This window comes from Sinohyriopsis cumingii, chromosome 11 (assembly GCF_028554795.1).
Source record: "Sinohyriopsis cumingii isolate HCF-2022 chromosome 11, ASM2855479v2, whole genome shotgun sequence".
Lineage (NCBI taxonomy): Eukaryota > Metazoa > Mollusca > Bivalvia > Unionida > Unionidae > Sinohyriopsis > Sinohyriopsis cumingii.
In genome coordinates this window covers 102113052-102135570 of record NC_142971.1, presented here as the reverse complement: position 1 = coordinate 102135570, position 22519 = coordinate 102113052, and the positions used below count along the sequence as shown (strand labels likewise).

At 34.9% G+C, this 22519-nt stretch overlaps 1 protein-coding gene across 5 annotated transcripts in view; it reads left to right on the top strand.

Annotated features, from left to right (window-relative positions):
- The first annotated feature begins 2488 nt into the window (after positions 1–2488).
- Positions 2489–22519, top strand: part of LOC149789180 (protein kinase C delta type-like) — a 227101-nt gene continuing 207070 nt past the window's right edge. For 2 of the 5 annotated variants that reach the window (XM_089975327.1, XM_089975321.1), the window contains exon 1: positions 2489–2642. The gene's annotated coding sequence lies outside the window, so the exon portion shown is untranslated. Of the gene's footprint in view, positions 2643–3263; positions 3358–22519 lie in introns of all 5 variants that reach the window. The other 3 variants (XM_089975322.1, XM_089975324.1, XM_089975323.1) reach the window with 3 other exon arrangements.

Here is a 22519-nt window from a genome sequence, read left to right as displayed (position 1 = left end):
AATATTTTCAGGTCTTTCCTTCCCGTAATTAATTAGTTAATAAATTGACAGCTCCAGTGGCCTAGTGGTTAGAGCGTCCACCTCGATTGCGGGAAGTCGTAGGTTCAATCCCCCGCCGAGTCATACCAAAGACTTACAAAAATGGTACTAACAGTTGCCTCGCTTGGCGCTCAGCATTAAGAGGTTAGTGTTAGGACTGGTCAGCCTGGTATCAGGATAATGTGACTGGGTGGGACATCATTTTACGTGTCTGCGGCATGATGTCCCAGTGCTGGACATCACTGTAAACTGTCACACTGCAGACATCGTAGCGATATGACTGAAAAATTGTTAAAGCTTCGTTAAAAATCCAACACACACACACACACACACACACAGAGTTAATAAAATATCTAAGGCACCATTCATATATTCTAGATAATGCCACATCTACCAGCTGTCAAGTCATTGTACTTGTTATTTGATATGAACTTGTGTTTTAGTCGGAAATTACAATTATTTTAAGTTCAGCTCAGTTGATTATGGTATAGAATCCTGATAACTAGAACGTGTTTGTTTTCCTGATCTGCATTTTTCTATTCGTCTGTAATAACTGCAGGTACAAGCATTCATGTGTGTGTATACGTACCAACTTACTTATGAATGCATTTAGGTACGTGCAATAATTGGAAATTATTTGTTGTGCGCAATTTACTCTCATAAACTGCGCTGCTTTAATTTAACTATAGATAATCAAAATAATAATCATCAAAAGAAAGCGAACAAAATATTACTTTTGTTCCTCCCCCCCCCCCGTCAATCTCTCGTTTCCAAATAATCTTCAGTTTCTGGCAATGCTCTCGAATACTGGGTTATTATCGTGAAATATTGAGAGAAAAAAATGTAAAAGTTGCCGAATAAAAAGGAGACAGGACTGAGAACTGTTAGTGTTTGCGCATGCGTGCTTGCGCCCTTGTCTAAGAAAGAAAAAGGGTTTTTATGTAGCTTTTGTTATTGAATCCCCTGTCATCTCACCTGTCATTTTTCATAAATTTTAAACATAGTTATATAGGAGCCATTCATTTTGAATGTGAGGCCTCAAATAAGCTGGTGGATTTTGGTCCATGGCTGACAATGACAAGGCAACGAAAATCATTAATCATCATCATCATCACTGGATTGACTACTGATAAATTATGTACAAGAAATATCTACGAAAGCGTCATGAAATACGTTGTTAAACCAACATGTCTTCACACAACTATTTGGCATGTCATTTTCATTTATTTTAAACATAATTGTTTTGTGAGCCATTAATTTTCAAAAGCGAGGCCCTTCGAGCCATGGTGGGTCTTGATCCACTGCTAACAATGAGATGGCAACGAAAATCACTATGAAACAAGTTCTGCTATTTGTACAAATTATCGTCCTTGAAGTGTCAGTCCACAAAAGATAGCAGAATCGTTATTATCCATTGAAAATGATTCATCAAAATTACGATGTTATCACAAGACGTGTTATCCTCACGCCATGTGGATCTACCTCTAGACCAACAAATAGTTCTCTGCCATTTTTGTCCCCTCACATTAATGGTGAAAAAAAGGCAGATGAAAACTACTGGTTGGTCTTCGGATATATCGAGCCACAATAACATAGACAGGATTAATAACTGTATGTGTACTTGTGCGACATACCAAAATAAATTTGATTTCGTCAGTTAAATTTAAAAATTAGATCATCAAGACTGCACAGTTACAGCCACAAGCGTAAAAATTAGAATTGTAAAATAAAGATAAATTAATATTATATATCTCTCTTTACCAATACGAACTGATATTGTATTAAAAGCCTAGGTCAGAGAGAATCCCCAAAACGGTAAGTAATTCAATGATATGATTTGTTAAATTTGTGTCCCTTTCAATATTCTAGGAACGGACTCAAGGCTGGCTGAATTCAGAATATTGGACATAAATGAGCTTCGTTCGAATGCTGCCTTTTCTCTTTCTGTTGAATATTTACTCTGTTGTTTTGTGTGTATTTTTTGTATTTAAATTTTTTTTATTTTGTTTATAACTTGTATTGTACCATTCTTCATTCTTAAAAAAGCCTTTTTGAATAAGTTTACAGACATTCTCAAGTAAGTAATTCAAAAGTAACTTATTGCTCTGCTGTGTGAGTCAAAAGCTGAATATATATATATATATATATATATATATATATATATATATATATATATATATATATTTGACGTAAGGAATGTCCCTTAAAAATGTTGCCGATTACCCCACCCCCACCCCAATCCAGGAAGTATGGAAAGTTCTCATTGGTAACTATGTGACCAGAACACAATAAGCTATGTCAAGATTATCACGAAGTTACTACCTATTGTTTGATACACACGCATATACTTCTTAGCTTTTGAATAAGGAATGGCGCATCATCTACGTGTGTAATTTTGAGGAAAATAAAGTTCAAGCAACCTAAAAATAGAACACGCTCGCCGAGTTTGCGCACTTATCGTGCGCGACGCCATATACACCATACCTATGTGCTATACTGTGTAGTTTTATAGTGACTGACAGCTTCGTAACTTGTATGGATATTTTGTAAAATTAGCTAAAAGTTTGCTGCAAGGAGCTACACACGAAAGGGTAATGTTGTAGGTATGTACGTTTCGTACACGTTTTTGGCTTTATCTTTTGACAAACTACTGTTCCAATTTTCTCAGGTCGTGCAGGTGCGAGTGAACAAATACTGGGGATGGGGAGGGCAGGGGGAGTGTAATGGTGGTGGTGGACAAGTATTTGTGAACATGTTATGAAAACGTATCTACGCAGGGATAGTAGTGGTTATAAATGCTAAAACCCCATGTCATGTTCTTGGTCAGTATTAAGTCATGTAACTTAAATTAAGCATGTACGACGCTTTCGTTTTGAATTACGTTACTTGCTCTGATCACAAGGGATCGGTTCAAAGAAAATTTGGAGTACCCGTCCTTGAATCAAGGGATGGGGGTTCAAACCTGTAACAGTATAGCATATATAGAACCCCCATCCCATTATTTAAGGACAGATACTCCAAATTTTCTTTGTAACGAACCCCTGTGCTCAGATTTTGCGGTTAGTTTTCACGGCACCTTACTTCCTGATTGGGATTCATGCGGATGTTGAAAAGCTTAAGGTCTGATTATCACTATCTGCTGACAATTAGGTAGCAGTTTTTGAAGTTTTCAGTCTAATCCAATACTTGGCTGTAGTCAATATTTTCAATGAAACTATTAACAGGCAGACAAGTGTAGGTGAGCACATGTACAGACCTTTGGATTTCTCTGACTTAATTAAGAAAATGGAAAATGTGAAAACATCTGAGAAACAAAAGGTAAAATTTGTTCTCTCTCTCTCTGTCACACACACACACACACACACACTATGTATTAGACAAATTTGGCATTGTTTTGGCTGGGGATGGAGGGTGTAATTTATTACCTTTTTTTTAAAAACAAATCAAGATGAACCCAACTTAAGAAAATTCAGTGTGGCACCATTTCCAATGTAAAGGTCACTTGCCCCATGCAGAATAATTTCCCTTTGCTATTGACATGTAGCCTTATATAGCAGTCAAAATCAGATATAAACATGTGATTATCGTTAACTGTCGATAATCAGTATCATCCTAACAGACAACGGAAATTATTTCATATAACCCTATGAAGTCCTATACATATGAAAATTTGGATTGCACGCAATCCATGAATTATATCAATGAACTAGTACATGGGAAATTAAAAAGATAAATTGCATAACAACTCTAGCATCAACAGATTTCCATGAAATTGAATAAATGATACATAATATGGAGTCTAGTCATATCAAACACATTTAAAACAAGCAATAAAAAATAAAAAATTGTATGAAAAATTAAAATTGCATACTTAATGCTATTCTCTTTCAGAAATTATGCATCCTAGCACTAAAACCTATCTTTTCTTACAAGACAGCCACCTAGTCCCTTTTTCTGGTTTAACAAGGAAAGCACTATTCTTTTTAGGCTTCCTTGGAGCCAGACTTCTCTCTCAGGAATTTTCGGACTAAAACATTTCAGCCAAAGTCATCACTTTAAATTCACATTAGTTCAAAAGTGTATGCTCTAATTTACTCTGACCAGTTATACGCAGCGGCTCCTAATTTTTTTCTCCAAGATAATCATTTCTTTCTCAGATTTTGGATAGCCTGGAGAATCTCTGAACTACATTGCATATCATCTTCCCTTTGAAAATGACTATTTGCCATGGGTTCCTATCAAGTGGTTATGGTTGATAGCTCAGATGTTTAATTTCTCAGGACAGTGTTGCAGTGTCCTGGTCAAATCTTAATGAGTCATAGATGCTGGCCTTTCAAGTTTAACATTGACATGGAGGGGGAGAAAAGAAGAAAGGTTGAAGTGACCCTTCACAAAGACTTTTCTGGCTTAAATGTGATAAAATTTGAATACTCAATGCATTCAACTTTAAGGTTCAATACTTATTCAAAATTCAACACTTTACAAATAGCATAAAAAAGTTGATGAAAACTTGTAATGCAACCTGACCCACATGAACAAGTCATTGCCTACCTTGCATTGTTATATCTGTATAGGAAAAATCCATTTTAAATTTGTTCTTTTGCATACTTACTACTATGACAGAATTTCAAAGGAATGTACTTTATGTAAATATGTGTAACCAACATGCAATGAGAACACAATATCGAACAAAATAAATTTAATATGTTCTCAGAGCCTGGATGGGTCCTAACATTTATCTTAGGAAATACTAATCATTCAGCTTTGACATCAAGCATAGTGTCTCTCATAGTATTTGTCATAGTGTCTCTCATTGTATTTGTCATAGTGTCTGACCATCTGTTCATATACTGTGATTTGGAAGTTATATATAATGTTTTTAAAAGAAAGATTGTTGTTAATTTTTTATGTAGATTTAACAAGGTTCTTTGTTGGCAAAACTTCCAAGTAGAACTTAATTTTAGTGAATATTTATTGATTTTTGGTAATATGATGAGCAAACAAGAAATATTAAATTTGTCTCATAAATGAAGTTCTCCAACAAATGTTCATGTATTAGCTAGATGATGTGGCATGTCCCTTCCTTCTTCCCAACCCCCACGTTATGGTCTAGGATATAAAAGACCCAATTTTCCCATAGCATCAGGGCCCAAATTGAAACTAATTGGCTATCTCTCTATTCCATGGTTAGAGATTGTGCTGATGGATCACTAAAACCAAGCAATCACTATTCCATTGGAGCAGTAAAAATTACCACCAGTCACTGTCAATAAAGTGAAAAAGTGGTTGTGAGTTGGCATTTCCTTTACTTGTTAATTGATCTGTTTATTGTGTTTATTGAATATCTACCAACATCATGCATGGGATGAAGTACAATAATGCTTGTGATGCAGTTAGATGGATGTTAAAACCCTTATACACACATCAAGTAAATTATTGGGCTTATCATCACAGCAGTCTTCGCACACACATGGAACTTATCTGTTGTACTGCCATGAAGCAACCTTTTTACTTGTGATAAAAAATTTGTAGGGTATTAAGTTTGCGTTGACAAATCAGAAAGGATCATGTTCACTGATTTGACAAATAAAGTGTTTTAATATTTATATCGTTGAGAAACATTGAATGTATTGTGCAGATAATGTAAACGTATGGAACCATTTACAACATGTATATCTAATGTGGGTATGTGAGAAAGCTTGCCAGTAGATTCTCATGGGTCGATGGTTCTTTCTGGGGTTTTCCCAGGTTCTTCCTCCACCAATAATACTGGCTGCCATGTATAGCCTATTGTGTGCTGCAAAATGGCGTTAAACCCTACAACAACAACAACATGTATATCTGCCACCAAAACTAAGGAAATTAGATGATGACAAAGTGTGCGATTGTAGATGTTATCTAGAGAAGAGAACACAAATGGCTGAAGTCAGACCTAGGATAGGCTGTGATTTTTTGAGGTAATGGATATTAAATGTTGAGTTGGAAAGTGAACTGCCTTCTGTTAAATTTTAGCATGATCAGTACCATTTAGGCTGGATCATTAGAATTTGAGATCTTGAGGGTTAGTGAACAAAGCCCCTTAATTCTGAGCCCAGCAGCTAATCATAAGAGATAACTAATGGTGGTGGCACACTGGTTAGCTAGCCAGATTTGTGACCAGAAGAGGACAGATTTAAATTCCACCATTGGATCAGTCAGGTTGGGAACAGTGTTGTATTCTTGCACAAGGAGCCTTACTGCAGTTGCTTGGTCCTAAATAACCAAATCCTTCTGTTCCAGAGATCTCTCATGTGCCTCAAACCTTGGCCAAAAATGAATGTACTCCATTGTTGATATTAAGGATCCTGTCCTCTCTCATCATCCACTCCAGACTATAAGACAATTATGGTTGGAGTACCGTATGTATGTACTCACAAGTCGAGTCAAACTGCAAACAACAAAGATATGTTGAAGCATAATGCACCAGCAGATCAGGTCTGTGTTGTTTGTTCTACTGATTACTGCTAACAAACTGCACAGACCCAGATCTGCTGGTGCATTATGCAGCAGCAGATCAGGGTCTGTGTAGTTGCAGTTGGACTCATCATTGCTTGTGCTTGAATGCAACTGCTGGATTGTAATGATGATGGAAGGTAAATTAAAACAGAATTTAGTTGTTAGATGCCCAGATAATTTTGCAGAAAGATCGGACACAAATTTTGTAATTCTACCTGGGGGGGGGGGGGGGGCATTGCATGAACGTCTAACCTATTTGACAGAAAAAGGCTGATTTTTTTGTTTGTTTTGCATCGAGATTGTTCACGCTGTGTAAAGTGATCAGAGTCGAATAAGATAGCGACAGTTGATGATCAGAGTAAAAAAAAAAATTCTCTTCCAGAACCTGGCATTGAGATCTAAGATAGCTTTGAAAACTAAAATCTGATGCCTGTTAGTATCTGTGTTCATATGAATATTGTAACTCAGCCTAATACTTCTGTGGACTTGTTCATGTATAACAGGCCTGATGCACTATCCTGTCTGTGATAAGAGATGAGTAATGGAGGCAGGAGCCACAATATCCCAGACGTATGGTCAGTGATTAGTGCACTGAAATTGCATTTGAAATGGTAGCAGTTGGATCAGCCAGGATTGGTGGTTTGTCCTTGGACAATACTCTTAACTCCAATTATTTTGGCACTAAATAAACTATGTTGCTGTGTTTAAAACAAGGAACCAGTAACAGTAATTTGAAAGATCTATTGAAATTCGTTCCAAATTAAAGCTGTTTATGTAACCAGTAGTTTTGTCTGATGCATTTTAGTGGTAATGAATGGAGACACTTCAGACTATTCTAGGAAAACGAGAAGCTTCCAGTTATCAGTGGAAAGTTCTAATTAATTGGTCAAGTTGTATTGTGCTTAGGGGGGCTTTAAACTATGTGTCCCATTTCAGTGGTGTTTTTTTCTTATGCTTATGTCATAATTTTTGGATGGCTTAGTAACCCATTTAGAAGTGACCCTTGTTAACAGAAACCTATCTACTTTTGCCCCTCACATGCAGAAGTTCCACATTGTTCTTGCCAGTAATTTACTCATTGCAGTATGACTCATTGCGCGGCCATAATTGACTCATTGATGTGCCAGTAATATACTCATTGCATTGATTTCTCCAGTATTTTCACAAATTGGGAATTTCTGGTATGAGGAAATTCCTTCTGTGGTATTTTTACAGGGAGGGGGAGAATTTTCAGTTTGATTAGGCATTTTTATTTTATGAGGATGGTACCAATTAACAGACCCCACATTGTATGTTTGAAACAATTTGTGTCATTGGATGAATAAAGATTTTACTTTATATTACTTTATGCTCATTATCAGCTAAGCAGCAGCAGTGTTGTGTTATAACAATGGTACTGTGTTGTTTGAATGAGATTTGCATATAACAGCAGGCATGAAAAGTACATAATGTCCATTGCACAGCCTAGCTAAGTGAAGTTGGTTAAATGGTTTTAACAATTGTTTTATCAATGAAATCTTGTTTGTTTGCAATTGTATAATCAGTGAAGTTACTTCATGGCTTGATTGCCATTGTATAATCAATGAAATAATCTCATGTCCTGATTGTAATTGTATAATTAATGAAATCATCTCATGGCTTGATTGTAATTGTATTTCAGTGAAATCATCCCATGGCTTGATTGCCATTGTATAATCAATAAATTCATCTCAAGGCTTGATTGCCATTGTATAAACAATGAAGTAATCCCATGGCATGATTGCCATTGTATAATCAATGAAATCAACTCATGGCTTGATTGCTATTGTATAAACAATGAAATCATTCCATGGCTTGATTGCCATTGTTTAAACAATGAAATCATCTCATGGCTTTATTGCCTTTTTATAAACAATGAAATCATCTCATGGCTTGATTGCCATTGTATAAACAACTAAATCATCTCATAGCTTGATTGCCATTGTATAATCAACGAAATGATCTCTTGGCTTGATTGTAATTGTATAATCAACTAAATCATCTCATGGTTTGATTCCATTGTATAATCAACTAAATCATCTCATGGTTTGATTGTCATTGTATAATCAATGAAATCATCTCATGGCTTGATTGTAATTGTATAATCAGCTAAATCATCTCATGGCTTGATTGCCGTTGTATAATCAACTAAATCATCTCATGGCCTGATTGCCATTGTATAATCAAAGAAATCATCTCATGGCTTGATTGCCATTGTATAATCAAGGAAATCATCTCATGGCTTGATTGTAATTGTATAATCAATGAAATCATCTCATGGCTCGATTGTAATTGTATAATCAATGAATTCATCTCATGGCTCGATTGTAATTGTATAATCAATGAAATCATCTCAAGGCTTGTTTGTAATTGTATTTCAGTGAAATCATCTCACAGCTAGATTGTAATTGTACTTCAGTGAAATCATTCCATGGTTTGATTGTAATTGTATTTCATTGAAATCATCTTATGTCTTGATTGCCATTGTATAATCGATGAGTCATCTCATAGATTGGTTGTAATTCTTTAATCAGTGAAATCATCTCATGGCTTGATTGTAATTGTGTTTCAGTGAAATCATCTCATGGCTTGATTGCCACTGTACCAAAGATGAGATCATCTCAAAGTTTGATTGTAATTGTATTTCAATGAAATCATCTCTTGGCTTGATTGTAATTGTATTTCACTGAAATCATCTCATGGCTTGATTGTTAATGGTGAATCTATTCATGGATACTTTTGCTGGAAAGATACACATCGATACAAGAGAAGGAGAATCAATACAGAACGATACTTACCATATACAAGTTAGTTTTAGTTAAGTCTTCAGCAGTTATGAGTAATTGCCAGTAGCTTCTCATGGGTCAGTGGTTCTTCCCAGGGTTTTCCAGGGTTCTTCCTCCACCAGTTATACTGGCCCCCATATATAGCCTATCTTGTGCTGAAAGATGGCGTTAAACCCTACAACAGCAACAACAACAAATCTTATTGGTGATTACTGCTTGTTCCAGTCCATGTTAAATAATAACTACCAATCAGGAATCACTGTAGCTTATTCTCTGCCTGACAGACAGGAAGTACTAGCAAAGCAACAGATAAACTTCACTCTAAAGTCATTGATATATAAAGTACTGAAACAGAGATGATGTAAGGGTGTGTGATTGTGTGAATCATGCAAAATATGTACAGATTCATACATTTGCAGAACAGTGATGTACAAGAACTCCCGCAAATTAGTTGAAAATGTGCTTGGTGAAGTATACAATTTTTATTTAACTGTTCTTGTCACTACATGTTTTTTGGGTAGGCAACAGTTTACACATATGGGGTCTTCAAGCATGACAGGCTGTGCCCTGGAATAAGCTTTATGGCATAGTTTGAACCCTCCATTAAGGAAGTTTTACAAATGCATCCATAAAATATGGGCCACCTAGAAAACCCATAATGTCTGATTCCCAGCTTGGTTCATTAAGTTTTTGTTTGCCAAATACTGGCTGGTGATAGTGATGATGACAATAATGTTTAAAGTTACGAAGTGTATTGGATTACTGGAACTAGGAAATTGTTAATGGAGATACCAATGAGCGATTCTGAGTCTGTAAATGGTGTTTACGAGTCAGATGGACAACAAGAGAGGGCATGATAGTCAGTTGCCCTTTCAGAAGTATTTCGAAATTAAATGTAGAAAGGGCAGAATACTGAACCTAATTAAAATACAATTTAAAAGTAGAATGCAATTTTCACTTTTTTATAAATCAGTTTAGCCCTGTGAATCATATGCTACAAAACCACATATACATATCAGGGTTAAGATAAACTGAATAAGTAAGGATCAAAAATAATAAAATTAAGAAGTAAAGATATTTATTTGAATACCTCTGTCTGCGCAAGCAGACTATGGAATTGATTGACTAAAAACCCTAATACAGCATCATGGAACTGATAAGAAATCTGGCATAGTAGTTAGTAAACTACTGACTCAAAAAAGTAATATTTGTGTTAGTGAAAAATCCTAGTTTGGAGCAGATGTATCTGAATGGAATCATCTGTGAGCTCTGGAAAATTCTAAATAACAGTCACATAGATCAGTTTTCCAAAATCTTTAAGCTGACAAAGCTATCTATGCATATTCTCTTTCAGAAGGAGGAAAAAAATATTCATACACGATAAGGAACAGAGCATGCTCAGAACAATGAACAGATTAATACCTATACAACTCGAGGTGATATCTTTTAAAGATTTTGAATTCAGTACAGCTCTAAAATAATGGAGTATTGAAGTGTTAGGTAAAAATATTGAACCATGACTGTTTCCTCCTCCCACTCCTTCTTTTCTACTCTCCCTTTCTTTCAGTGACAAAGAGTGAAGTCACTCTTAAGATAAAATCCTGACAGCATCTCTCCTTAAATTGTTCATGGGGAACAAAATTTGGAATTTCTCTTTTTATGCTGGATATTTAACGAGTGAATGAAGGTGCTGATGGAATAAATAAAATTGCCACAGAATCAGCAAGGGGGCAGATTTCAAACAACTGAAATTTATCACCTTGTGCAAAATTAAGAAAATTATAGACTAGGACTGGGTGTTGTCAGTAGTTTTCCTTCTTCACTAACAAATACAAGTAACGGTGGCCACATCATTCTTATGCATCTGCAGGAAGTACAGTGTGATAGATTTTGTTGGTATTCATCCTTAATCCCATGCCCATATTTGTTCTAGATGATATTTTCTTTGCATGAGGAAACAGATAATATCATAATGTCTTTAAGTTTAAGTTAGATGTGAAATTTGTAATAAGATATTTTCAACGCTTTCTTGCAATGCAAAACAGAGGGACTGGTGGCTAAAGTGAGTTTAATGGAGCCACCATTAAATAACCTAAAATGATGAGTAAAACTCACAGAAAAGCAACTGGGACTCTGTTCGAAAGTATTTTTGTTTTTTGTCATCGATGAGACTTGCATATAATATGATAACTATATCTCTATCTATAATCTTTATACTGGAAATACAACCATTAAATAACATACATAAAGGGGCACCACCTACCTTTCAAAAATGAAAAGACCATCAAGTGTATTTATATGTATCATATTGCAGGCTGTGTATCATGAATTGTATCAATATGAGACACGTGTATCATTTTACACCTATTGTAATTGTATAATCAATGAAATCATTTCATGGCTTGATTGTAATTGTATAATCAATAAAATCATCTCCTGGCTTGATTATAATTGTATTTCAACAAAATCATCACATGCATTGATTGTAATTGTATTTCAGTGAAATCATCTCATGGCTTGATTGTAATTGTATTTCAATGAAATCATCACATGGCTTGATTGTAATTGTATTTCACTGAAATCATCTCATGGCTTGATTGTAATTGTATTTCAGTGGAATCATCTCATAGCTTGATTGTAATTGTATTTCAGTAAAATCATCTCATAGCTTGATTGTAATTGTATTTCAATGAAGTCATTTCATGGCTTGATTTCCATTGTATAATCAATGAAATAATTTCATGGCTTGATTGCCATTGCATAATCAATGAAATCATCTCATGGCTTGATTGTACATGTATTTCAAATGAAATCATCTCATGGCTTGATTGTACATGTATTTCAAATGATATTTCACTTGGTTTGATTGCTATTGTATGATCAATGAATTCATCTCATTGCTTGATTGGAAAAATTTGTTTTGTAAGCATTGGATTATGGTGGTTGAGTTTTGTTAATAATTATTGTTGTATGTAGATCCCAAGGGCAGATGAACATACCCTGCTGCTTTAGGGGACAAAGAAAAATACTACAATGCACTTGAATGCATTTAGTGGTTGTAAATAGATGTAGATAGTAGTCATACTTGTTTTGAAAGTTTGGCACCATGATGTTGCCATCTGTAGTGCACTCTCATATTTTTGTTCTTGCCATAAGCATTCTGTCAACTGAGCAAGTAACTCATAAAAAATATTTACATACACTGTATTTAAGTATCTGGTTGACCTGAATGATTCTGTTACTAATATTTGACTGATACTTTAGTGATAACTATATTATCTGGCAGCATTTATTATGATAAAATATCTGTTCTAAATTATGTTTTAAATATAATAATTCATTGATTAAATGCCAAATTTTGTATTTATAGAAGTTTTTCACCATTGAAATGTAGTTTTTTATGTCAGTAATTCATCCTCAAACAATATGTTATTGGCCATCAAATTGCTCCAAGTCAGTTTTAAAATGGAAAATAAGTCTCATTTTAAAGATTTGTCACTTTTGGCAGCGTTGGTCATGGCTGTGTACTAAATCAAAATATGCATCAGATTTTTTTATTTGAGTTGCACAGGAGTAAAATGTTTGGGACACAGGGCAAAAAAAATTGTGATCATGGATGTCTAGTTATGCACTTGGCAAATTGTGTGATATTCTAGCCTGCTCACTGACCCTCACCCCACCCTCAGTTGTGGTACCCTGTGTAGTGGCACATGTCACCAACCCCTATAGTCAATCCTGATAATTACATCAGTATGAGTACTAAGTATACTGTAAATTTCATTGTTGTGTGCATTTAATTTGCATTTTGTATAACAAATTTATGATATGCAGGGTTATATAGAATTGTACTTTTGTAGCTGACCTTGTCCAGAATCAGTGACAGTTTAGTAAACATCCTTGTTTGATTTTTTTCTGACTGAAGAATAAATATTGGGATTATTATCTTGGTCTGATTCAAGGACATTATATTCAGACTTGTGTTAGAAATTTTAGGATTATTTGGTATTTAATTTGCAATACCATAAGTTATTTTTTTTTCTTCTACAGTTTCACTTTGTAATCTTGGGAATTAAATTATTTGTTGAATTTTGCAAAACCAGAGAGTCATAACTTCATAAAATTGGTTTGAAAATTGTGTTTATATGAATTTGTATATGTTATATTGCACTGGCCATGGCACTTTTTCAGTCAAGAGGTTTTTGTCATTATTTGTGAGGTAATGATATTCGTGATAAAAAAATATATTTTGTATTGTTATTTAAGATTGTAATCTGTCAAGTAGAATATATATTTACAGTTAAATCTGCTCTAATGGTCACCTTTTCATAGAGTTTAAGGTGTCACACTGTCCATGTTTCCTCAGGCAGATTTCTAGTATGTTGTTTTTCTGTAGTAATTGGTTTCCTAACCAAACATTCAATTATACATGCCTTAAGCAATGACTGGAGCATACATTGACCACACATTCAATGCAAACTGGACTTCTCCATCATGTGGAAGGTTTTCTTTTGATAAGGTCTATCATATAAATTGATGTGCAAACATTTCTTATCTCGCTTGTATTCTTTGTAATCCAGTTTCATTGTCAGTGTATCTCAGAAGGTGTCATTGTCAAATTTGAAAATAAGTCATGTTTTTTATTGGGCTAGCAAAGCTAACAAGCAATATGTTTGCATGACAGTGGTAAAGTAGTTGTGTTATCACAGCAGAAATGGAGTCAACTTTTGTTTCTTGTGACATGTATACTTCTATATATTCATCTATTTGCTTGTGCATTAAAGCTATCTCTGATGAACAAAGTTCATCTTTTCGAAGATATGTGACATGTATCTGTTTTCATTAGTGTTCTGTGTCATTCAGTGTTCAAAACTTATCTGTAAAGGCAGGCAATGTTTTGGGTCATGGGTTACAAAGAATAGCCATATATGGCTTGATTCATTATTGATTACATGCCTCACACATAAGCAGACTGTATTTTATTCTCATTGAGTTGAGCAATAGGTTAAGTCAGATCTTGTTTTGCAGCATGAACTTATTTTCTAAGCCTGAGTTGTACAAGTTGGAAGACATAACAATCAGTCCCATTTTACAGTCTGTTGTCAGTCAGTAGTGAAATTATATTTTTGTCACTGTGCACCCCCCCCCCCCCAGATCAGTGATGTCATTATGATTTAATTTGTAAGATGGATTAAAGTGAGCACAGTAATCTTACGTGGAACATAAATTTACAACAACATACACATATTTTGTGATTTTTTTAATAAATAGTACACATAAAACAATTTTGATATATGATTTTGTTAAATAGTGCACCTTAACAATCTTGATAATGTAATAATATATTTGGTTTTAAAAAAGCAGCAATTTTGAATGAAGGACCAGTGTACAGTGGTCGCCTGTGTACAAAGGCTAGTTTGACCTCTTATTGGTGTCTGCTGTTGACAGTGTTGATAAGAATGTGGTTATAATATTACAGAATCAGTATTTAAAAGAGCGAATTTAAATTGTGTATAGAGGACTATTTGTTTTGTACACATAATCAAATGATGACATATCAGTAATTTTATAGACTTCACATCATGCCAAAGATGACATGTTTGAGAGATTTTGATTCTTGTTAATCAAAATTTCTGAAGCAAGAAGTAATGCTGCAAATAGTCCTAACACTTCTAAGCAATTGTGACACTTGTGCCTGTGATCAGCCAACTTACAAGTTAGGCACTTGTGGTAAAAGACTATACTAATGTCAATGGTCTCCATACACATTAAAACAGAATCAAATAATCGTAAATGTTTGATATACTGCCCTGAACTCACGCATCAGCAATTCAAAGTCTGATGGAATTCATGCACTATGATAAGAGACAGCTTGATCTAGCACTATTGTGTATACAACATGTACAGTATATTGCAGCAGGAGGGACCCGTATGAGCTGTAGCATTTTTGTTATATCTACTGATGTATGAAATGTGTGACTAATTTTGCAACTAATGAATCAGGTACTACATTTTGACATTGAGTTTTCCCAAGTAAAATTTGTAAACAGATAGAAATTGCATCAAAAGGACATTGCATCTGGGTTTTTTTCCAGTTACAAAACACAAGATATTTTTTACTGATCATGGCCCACCAAACCACTATATACTTGGTGTTATGTTCAGCTATTTACCAGACTGGTTCTTATTTTTCCATACTGGGACTCTATATCCCTTGATTGGACAGAACCTTGTATCAAAGTAGAGTGCAGAAGTAAACAGTGTACATTGTTCTGTTTGTCAAAGAGTACACTGGTGAATATTAAAACCTGTCGGATGTCTATGTTTACCAAAATTAGCATTGCTGCATTTAGCACAACATTTAAGTATTTAATTTTCATTTCAGAATATCAGACAGAATATTAAAATGTATCTAGTTACCTTCTTTCCTTTCACCATTTATGTCTCTTCAGTTTAAGACTGAAATGTGTTAACAGCCATGTTGTATCATGAATTTAATGAATAAAAAAGCCACCATCTATATGTGCATGCATTAGTTAAGAAAAGGAATTTTAAATGTCAGAATTTACTTACAATTCCTCCAAAATGGGTATAGTTTAAAATTAAATTAAGGTAGGCAGAAGCCAATGTAAATGAAAAACAAAACTTTACAAAATAGTCACTTGATGAGATATGAGGGACACAAACTCATTAGGATTTATCGTTATTAAGCATGAGAGGTAGATACCTAAGTGATTAAATCTGAAAATATGGTTTCAAACCGCAGCTGAGAAATATCATGACAAAATTACTCTTTAAATGGTTAAGTGTCTAAATCTAAGGTTTGGGACCTTACTTTTAAGTAATGACTATAATACAAAAGCAGTGTTAGAACATATCATCTGTGTCCTTGGGAAGGGAACTTGGCACCCACTATCCATAGCTAGAATAAAGTGCTGTTAAAAAATGACCATTTAACCAACTACTTAAATAATTCAACATGTCTTCATTATTAAAGTATTGGTGTATTTAGTTTGATTTCAAAAGTATTGTGCACCAAGTTGAAAAGACATTCACCTTTAAGAGAGGCAACAAGGAGTGACTGTTAAGATAAGTGGAAGTCCACTTATTGTTAACATATGGACATGCCCATCTTCATCAGCCAAGGGTCATCCACTTTGCCCATCATGGACCTTTTGCACATATAGCTGGCTGAATTAGTGTGTGTGTGTGTATGTATGTATATATATATATATATATATATATATATATATATATATATATATATATATATATACACACACACACACACACACACACACATACACATGTACTGCTTCCCTATCTGATTGGATGCAGTTGAAAGAAATTGATCCAATTAGATTGCTCATACATTTACCTTGGAAGACAGGCAGGAATAATCAGAAGCCTGTGTAGACAACTTTACATGTTGCATGCAAGTTTTCAAATTAAGGTCAGTTACGGATAAGGGTTTATTTCAAGTTGAGTCTTGTTAACACAATTGAAGTAGCCATATTGAACACTTTACAGGTTAATGAGCTCTCTTCCTGGCCAGCTGATTTTGCTTGTAAAGGGCAGTAACTACCTTTCATCCTCACCTGTAAGTGACCATTTGTTCATACAACTGATCGCTGAAGTGTATGGTTGGTGAGGAACAAATTGGAATAATGACCTGTTGGCTTCTAAAGATTAGACCTGCCATGTGGTGTTTAATCTGATTAGATTGTGGTTTGCAATCAATTAAGCAAGCAATTTAAGTTTGAAAAGCAGTTGACATGACGAATTAAACTGTATAAGTGTTAGGAAAATGAGATTGTTTATAAAGATACTAATGTTTGCAGTTTAAAGATGGAGAGTGGTGGATTGCAGACTGAGGGCAATACCTCTCTGGTAAATTTTATTTTAACACATTAACCCCTAGCGACGAGTTCTCGTGGCAGGAGGTAGTAGCCTACTACCAAGCTCTGTAGCATCATGGTCATGCATGATACACTAAAGTGGGTGGTATATTAGAAAGGTAGACAGATGTAGCTCTACAATGATACCAAATAATATAGAATTTCTAGTTGCACTACAAAATACAGAAGGGGCCCCGAGTGGCCGAGTGGTCTAAAGCGCTCTTCGTTACGGATCACTGCCATCTCACCTATGTCTGCGGCGGTTCGAGTCTAAGATTCAGCCAATGTGGGCATGTGAGAAAGCTTGCCAGTAGCTTCTCGTGGGTCGGTGGTTCTTTCTGGTGTTTTCCGGGTTCTTCCTCCACCATTAATACTGGCCGCCATGTATAGCCCTATCGTGCTGAAAAATGGCGTTAAACCCCACAACAACAACAACAACAACAAAATACAGAGGGAAAAACCTAATTTTTTGGACCCGATTTTCTCCTACCCAAATTTTGCCAGTGGTTGGAATCTGATTTTGTGTTCGGATTTTAGAGTTTTTGGTCTCATATCTAAGGCAAACTGGTATGAACTGCAAACAGACAGATGAACCTTTGCAAAAAGTAGGATAAGATGGCCATTTGGAATAAAGAGTGGTCTCGATACACAAATAATGGCTCCATTTAGCAAAAAAATAAATTAAAAAAATCCAACTATTACCCTTCTGCTCATGCGCGAGCCAGATAGCCAATGATAACTGATGTTTCTTACACAACTAGGCAGTATGTTATTGAAAGATCAACTGGGATTTGGTGTTTTCTGATCTATTCAGAAATAGCTTTCAAAATGTGTTTCCTACTCGAATTTCAGGCGAAAATGACAAAAACCTCCAAGGGTTAATGTGTTAAGTTGAATATATTAACACAAACTCTAGAACATTTGTACAAACTGAAATACATGCTTTTAAAACACAGTCAGAAGAAGACAATATTTTCAGCCTGTTTAACACTAGTGTTAAACCTAAATTATAAGCTAAGACATGTCCTCAAGGTTATTGAAGGTCATGAGGTTAAATATGGCAATTAAATTAGCAGTAGTAAAACAAACAGGTTGTACTGTATATTAAAATGAAAGTTCATGTTTTCTGCTATAAAATTATACCAAGGAAGGTTAATTGAAAGATTGTATTACAGGCATTTATGTTAACATATTGACAGTTCCATAAAATTTGTAGAATTTTTCAAATGAAACAAGATCTTGTAAAATTTGACAAGGGAGAACCAAAAGTAACATTGCTGAAATAAATAGCCTGATCAGATGGTAATAACAAGTCTAAAAACAGAAATATTTCATTGTGGCTGGAACAGTGCTATGAATATTAGGCACTGACATGACCATATATGTTGTTTTGTTGGCCTCCCTCAATCATTTTTCCATTAGTCCAGGACAGTGTAAACAAAACTTGAACCAGCTTTTATTTATATACACCCACCAAAGTGGGTTGACCACATTCCTCTTTGGCATCAATGGAATGATTGTCATTCTTTGCAGAACAGGTTTATAGTGATGTAGAATTTAAAAGATTTCTTGTTTATAAGGATGGAACTAGGTTACCAAATGGAAGCTAAATTTGTATTTTCTGTAAGGAGTCTGACAAGGATGTAGCTGTTCCCCTGTCTAACCTGGTACATTTAATGTTTGTAGATTGTCAGAACTTAAATTATCTTTTAAAACTTGTAGTGTCCATTTAAAATTGCAATCAGTGGATTTGAAAATAATGAAGAAAAAGATTTGCAACATGCAGTCTAGACTTGTAAAAAGAATATGTGGCACTGCATTTACATCGAATCATTGACATAGGAAAAAGAGTGTAATAACCACCTTCAGAAGTAACTAAATTATTTAGAAAGCTCCTTCCTTGTGTACACCTGTAAGAATAAAATATTCATAAAAATCCATGAACAAATAAAAATAATCCTAAAAAATCAACCTTATCATCAGCAAAATTATTAAAACACCATTATATAAAAAACATCTTTAGATTACAGAGCAACTAAATCCTGCATGACTTTCACTCCATTCCCTTGTGAGTACATGTGCATGTTTCATTGTTCCTTCGTTATTTCTGTATATTAATGTCATCAGTCAGTCTCTTCAGTCAGTCAAATGTAGGAGCCTTGAGTGGCTGAGTGGTCTAAAGCGCTCACCATTACGGATCACTGCCATCTCACATCTGTCTGCGTGGGTTCAAGTCTCGGGTTCGGCCTATGTGGGTATCTGAGAAAGTTTGCCAGTAGCTTCTCATGGGTCCCTGGTTCTTTCCGGGGTTACTGGGGAATTTCCAAACATTCCATATGGATGGAAAATACTAAGTATTGGTACAATAGAAAAGTACTCTGGTACATACCACAAATAATGTGCACCTCAAGTAGCTCAGTTAAGGCAGCACGTCAGACTTGTAAACCAAGGGTTATGGGTTTGATTCCCATATATTCTAGCCCTTGTCAGTTGCCATGGTGTATCCTTGCGAAAGGCACTTAGCTGTCATTTCCTCATGATGATATAGCCAATAAAGTGTTTAAAGTACTGTTAGCCCCCATTCTCTAAACATGAAACACAAATCTTTTGGTTTGTAATGTGATGCAGACCCATTTTCTGTGTCTCCATTATACAGTAGTTAAAAGGATATAATATAATCTTGAGATTTATTTGAGGGAACAGAGATCACTCCTGGTTATCTAGATAAGAAAGATTTTTTGTACTGTGCTTGGATGTGATTGATTATGGTTTAGGTAACAAACATGAAACTTGGAGTGGCTCAGAATAATTTGGCTTTTGAATACTTACATGTAGGAAACTTTTCAGGTAAGTTTAAACTTGGGTAATGAAAACAATATTTATTAGCTGAATAATTGTACGTAAACAAGAAAATAAGTTTCTTATAGGGTAACAGTAGGGTGCAGAGGCATGATTTTCAAGTTAAAAAATGATTGTTCAGTTTTAAACATTAAAATTCTGTTGCACTGAAGTGGAAACCAACCTGCATTTACTTTAAACAAATTTAGAAAATATTCAGATATCAGGACTTGATGTGTTTTTTAAATATTGATTGCACATTTGCTATGTCGTGGATTTTAGTTGGTCATAGATGGTATTTCATCCATTTTTCATTGTCCGTGAGTCCATATTGCTACTGCTAATTTTCTTGGAAGATTGCAAAGAAACTTTAAACAGACTTTCTCCCCATGGTCTCATTTGTCCTAAATGCTGCTTGGACATTCTAAACTGCAGCCACAGAAGCCATCTTTAAAAATCTTGTTCTTGCTGAGTGGAAAATCATATTGACATGGGATTTTCACTAAAAGACACCTGGTAATGTGTAGTTGGTTGTAATTGAAAATGGTGCCCATCTGATTCTAATGTGTCTGCTATAACAGCCATTTTGAAGATCATGTGATTTAAATCACTATTTCTCTTGAATAGATGGTCATATAATCATGAGGTTTATGCAAAAAAAACATCACATGATATCTAGTTGGTCATATATGAAAATGGTGCTGGTCTGACATCTAATATGGCCACAACAGAAGCCATCTTGTGGGTATGTGAGAAAGCTTGCCAGTAGCTTCTCGTGGGTCGGTGGTTCTTTCCGGGGTTTTCCTCCACCATTAATACTGGCCGCCATGTATAGCCTATGTTGTGCTGAAAAATTGGCATTAAACCCCACAACAGCAACAACTGTCAAATGTATTTTTTTCATCTTTACAATATATTCTCAATTTGTATCTGTAACAAGATTATTCTGTTCTGTTCTGTTGTTCCATGCTTTATTTTATTTTTGTGTCTGTGTTCTTTGGATTTTAATTTAGCTTTAACAGTTTTTGTCATATCACTATGATGTCTGCAGTGTGGCAGTTTACAGTAATGTCTAGCACTTAAACATCATGGCACAGATGTGTAGCATCATGCCCCCACCCAGTCACATTTTCCTGACACCAGGCTGACCAGTCCTAACACTAACCTCTAGCTGCTAGTACTATTTTTATAAATATTTGGTATGACTTGCCAGGGGTTAGACCCCACAACTTTCTGAAGCCGTGCTTTATTAAAAAGATGTATCCAGCATAAATAGTATAAATCCTAAAACGTGTTTGAAATTTTTATTCAAGTTACTAGCTGTTGGAAGAAGATCTAAATCTTATGTATACTTGATGTAATGCTTAGCATGAATACATTCCAGGAAGCAAGTCAGTAACTGTTGAAGGCTGATACAGTATGAAAGAAGCCCTTTTTAATGCCTTGAAAAGGCTAGCTGTTGTAGTAAAAGGAAGCACATGATGAAACTTGTTGTCAGAAAAAAAGAAAATGATGAGAGCTTAAAATTTCAATGACCCATAAATAAAAGCTGTTTGCATCTTCTGTGTTGTCGTAAAGAGTCTCAAACCTTGGTACAAAAGAAATGCAGTTCACTGAATAGATTATTGTTGATGGTATCAACATTTGGTGCATTGGGATACTTCTCTAGTTTTTATAGTGAGCCTGCTGGTGGAAAGATGACAGCTATTGTATTAACCCTACCCCCAGAACAGAAGATCACACACAGCAAAAAGTTCCATCTCTGGACAAGGCTCAATACTCAGGGTGCATATGCATGATATAACCTTTAAGGTGTTGACATGTCATTTAACAATAAACCAAAACAAAATCAAATGCCTAAACAGCATTCATACAAAATTTGTATAGTCTGGATTAAAAAGTTGGGGGACAAAATTGCTTTTCCAAAAATTATGGAATTTCAACTTGATATGTTCAACTTTTGCTGTTGAAATGTTCATCTTTTGAGTCGATGTTTATCTTTGTGGAGTTGGTTGGTAAGCTGGTTGCATATCGGTTCAGTGCAGTTGGCAAGACATATATGACCTATTACCTATTTATGACTGGTGTGTGTGTGTATATATATATATATATATATATATATATATATATATATATATATATATATATATATATATATCCTTGCTTATAAGTCAAGTCCAACTGCTAATGGCATAGACCCTGATCTGCTGTCACATAATGCACCAGCAGATCTGGGTGCATACAATTTGTTAGGAGTAATTATTAGAACAATTAGCATATACCCTGATATGCATGTGCATTATGCTATGGCAGATCAGGATCTTAGTTATTTTGCCATTTTGACTTGTAAGCAAGTATGTATGGAAAATATCTTGTATCTGTGGCTTAGCATTTCACATGAAAATTATTGGATACACATACAATATAATTGTCAATTTATAATTCATG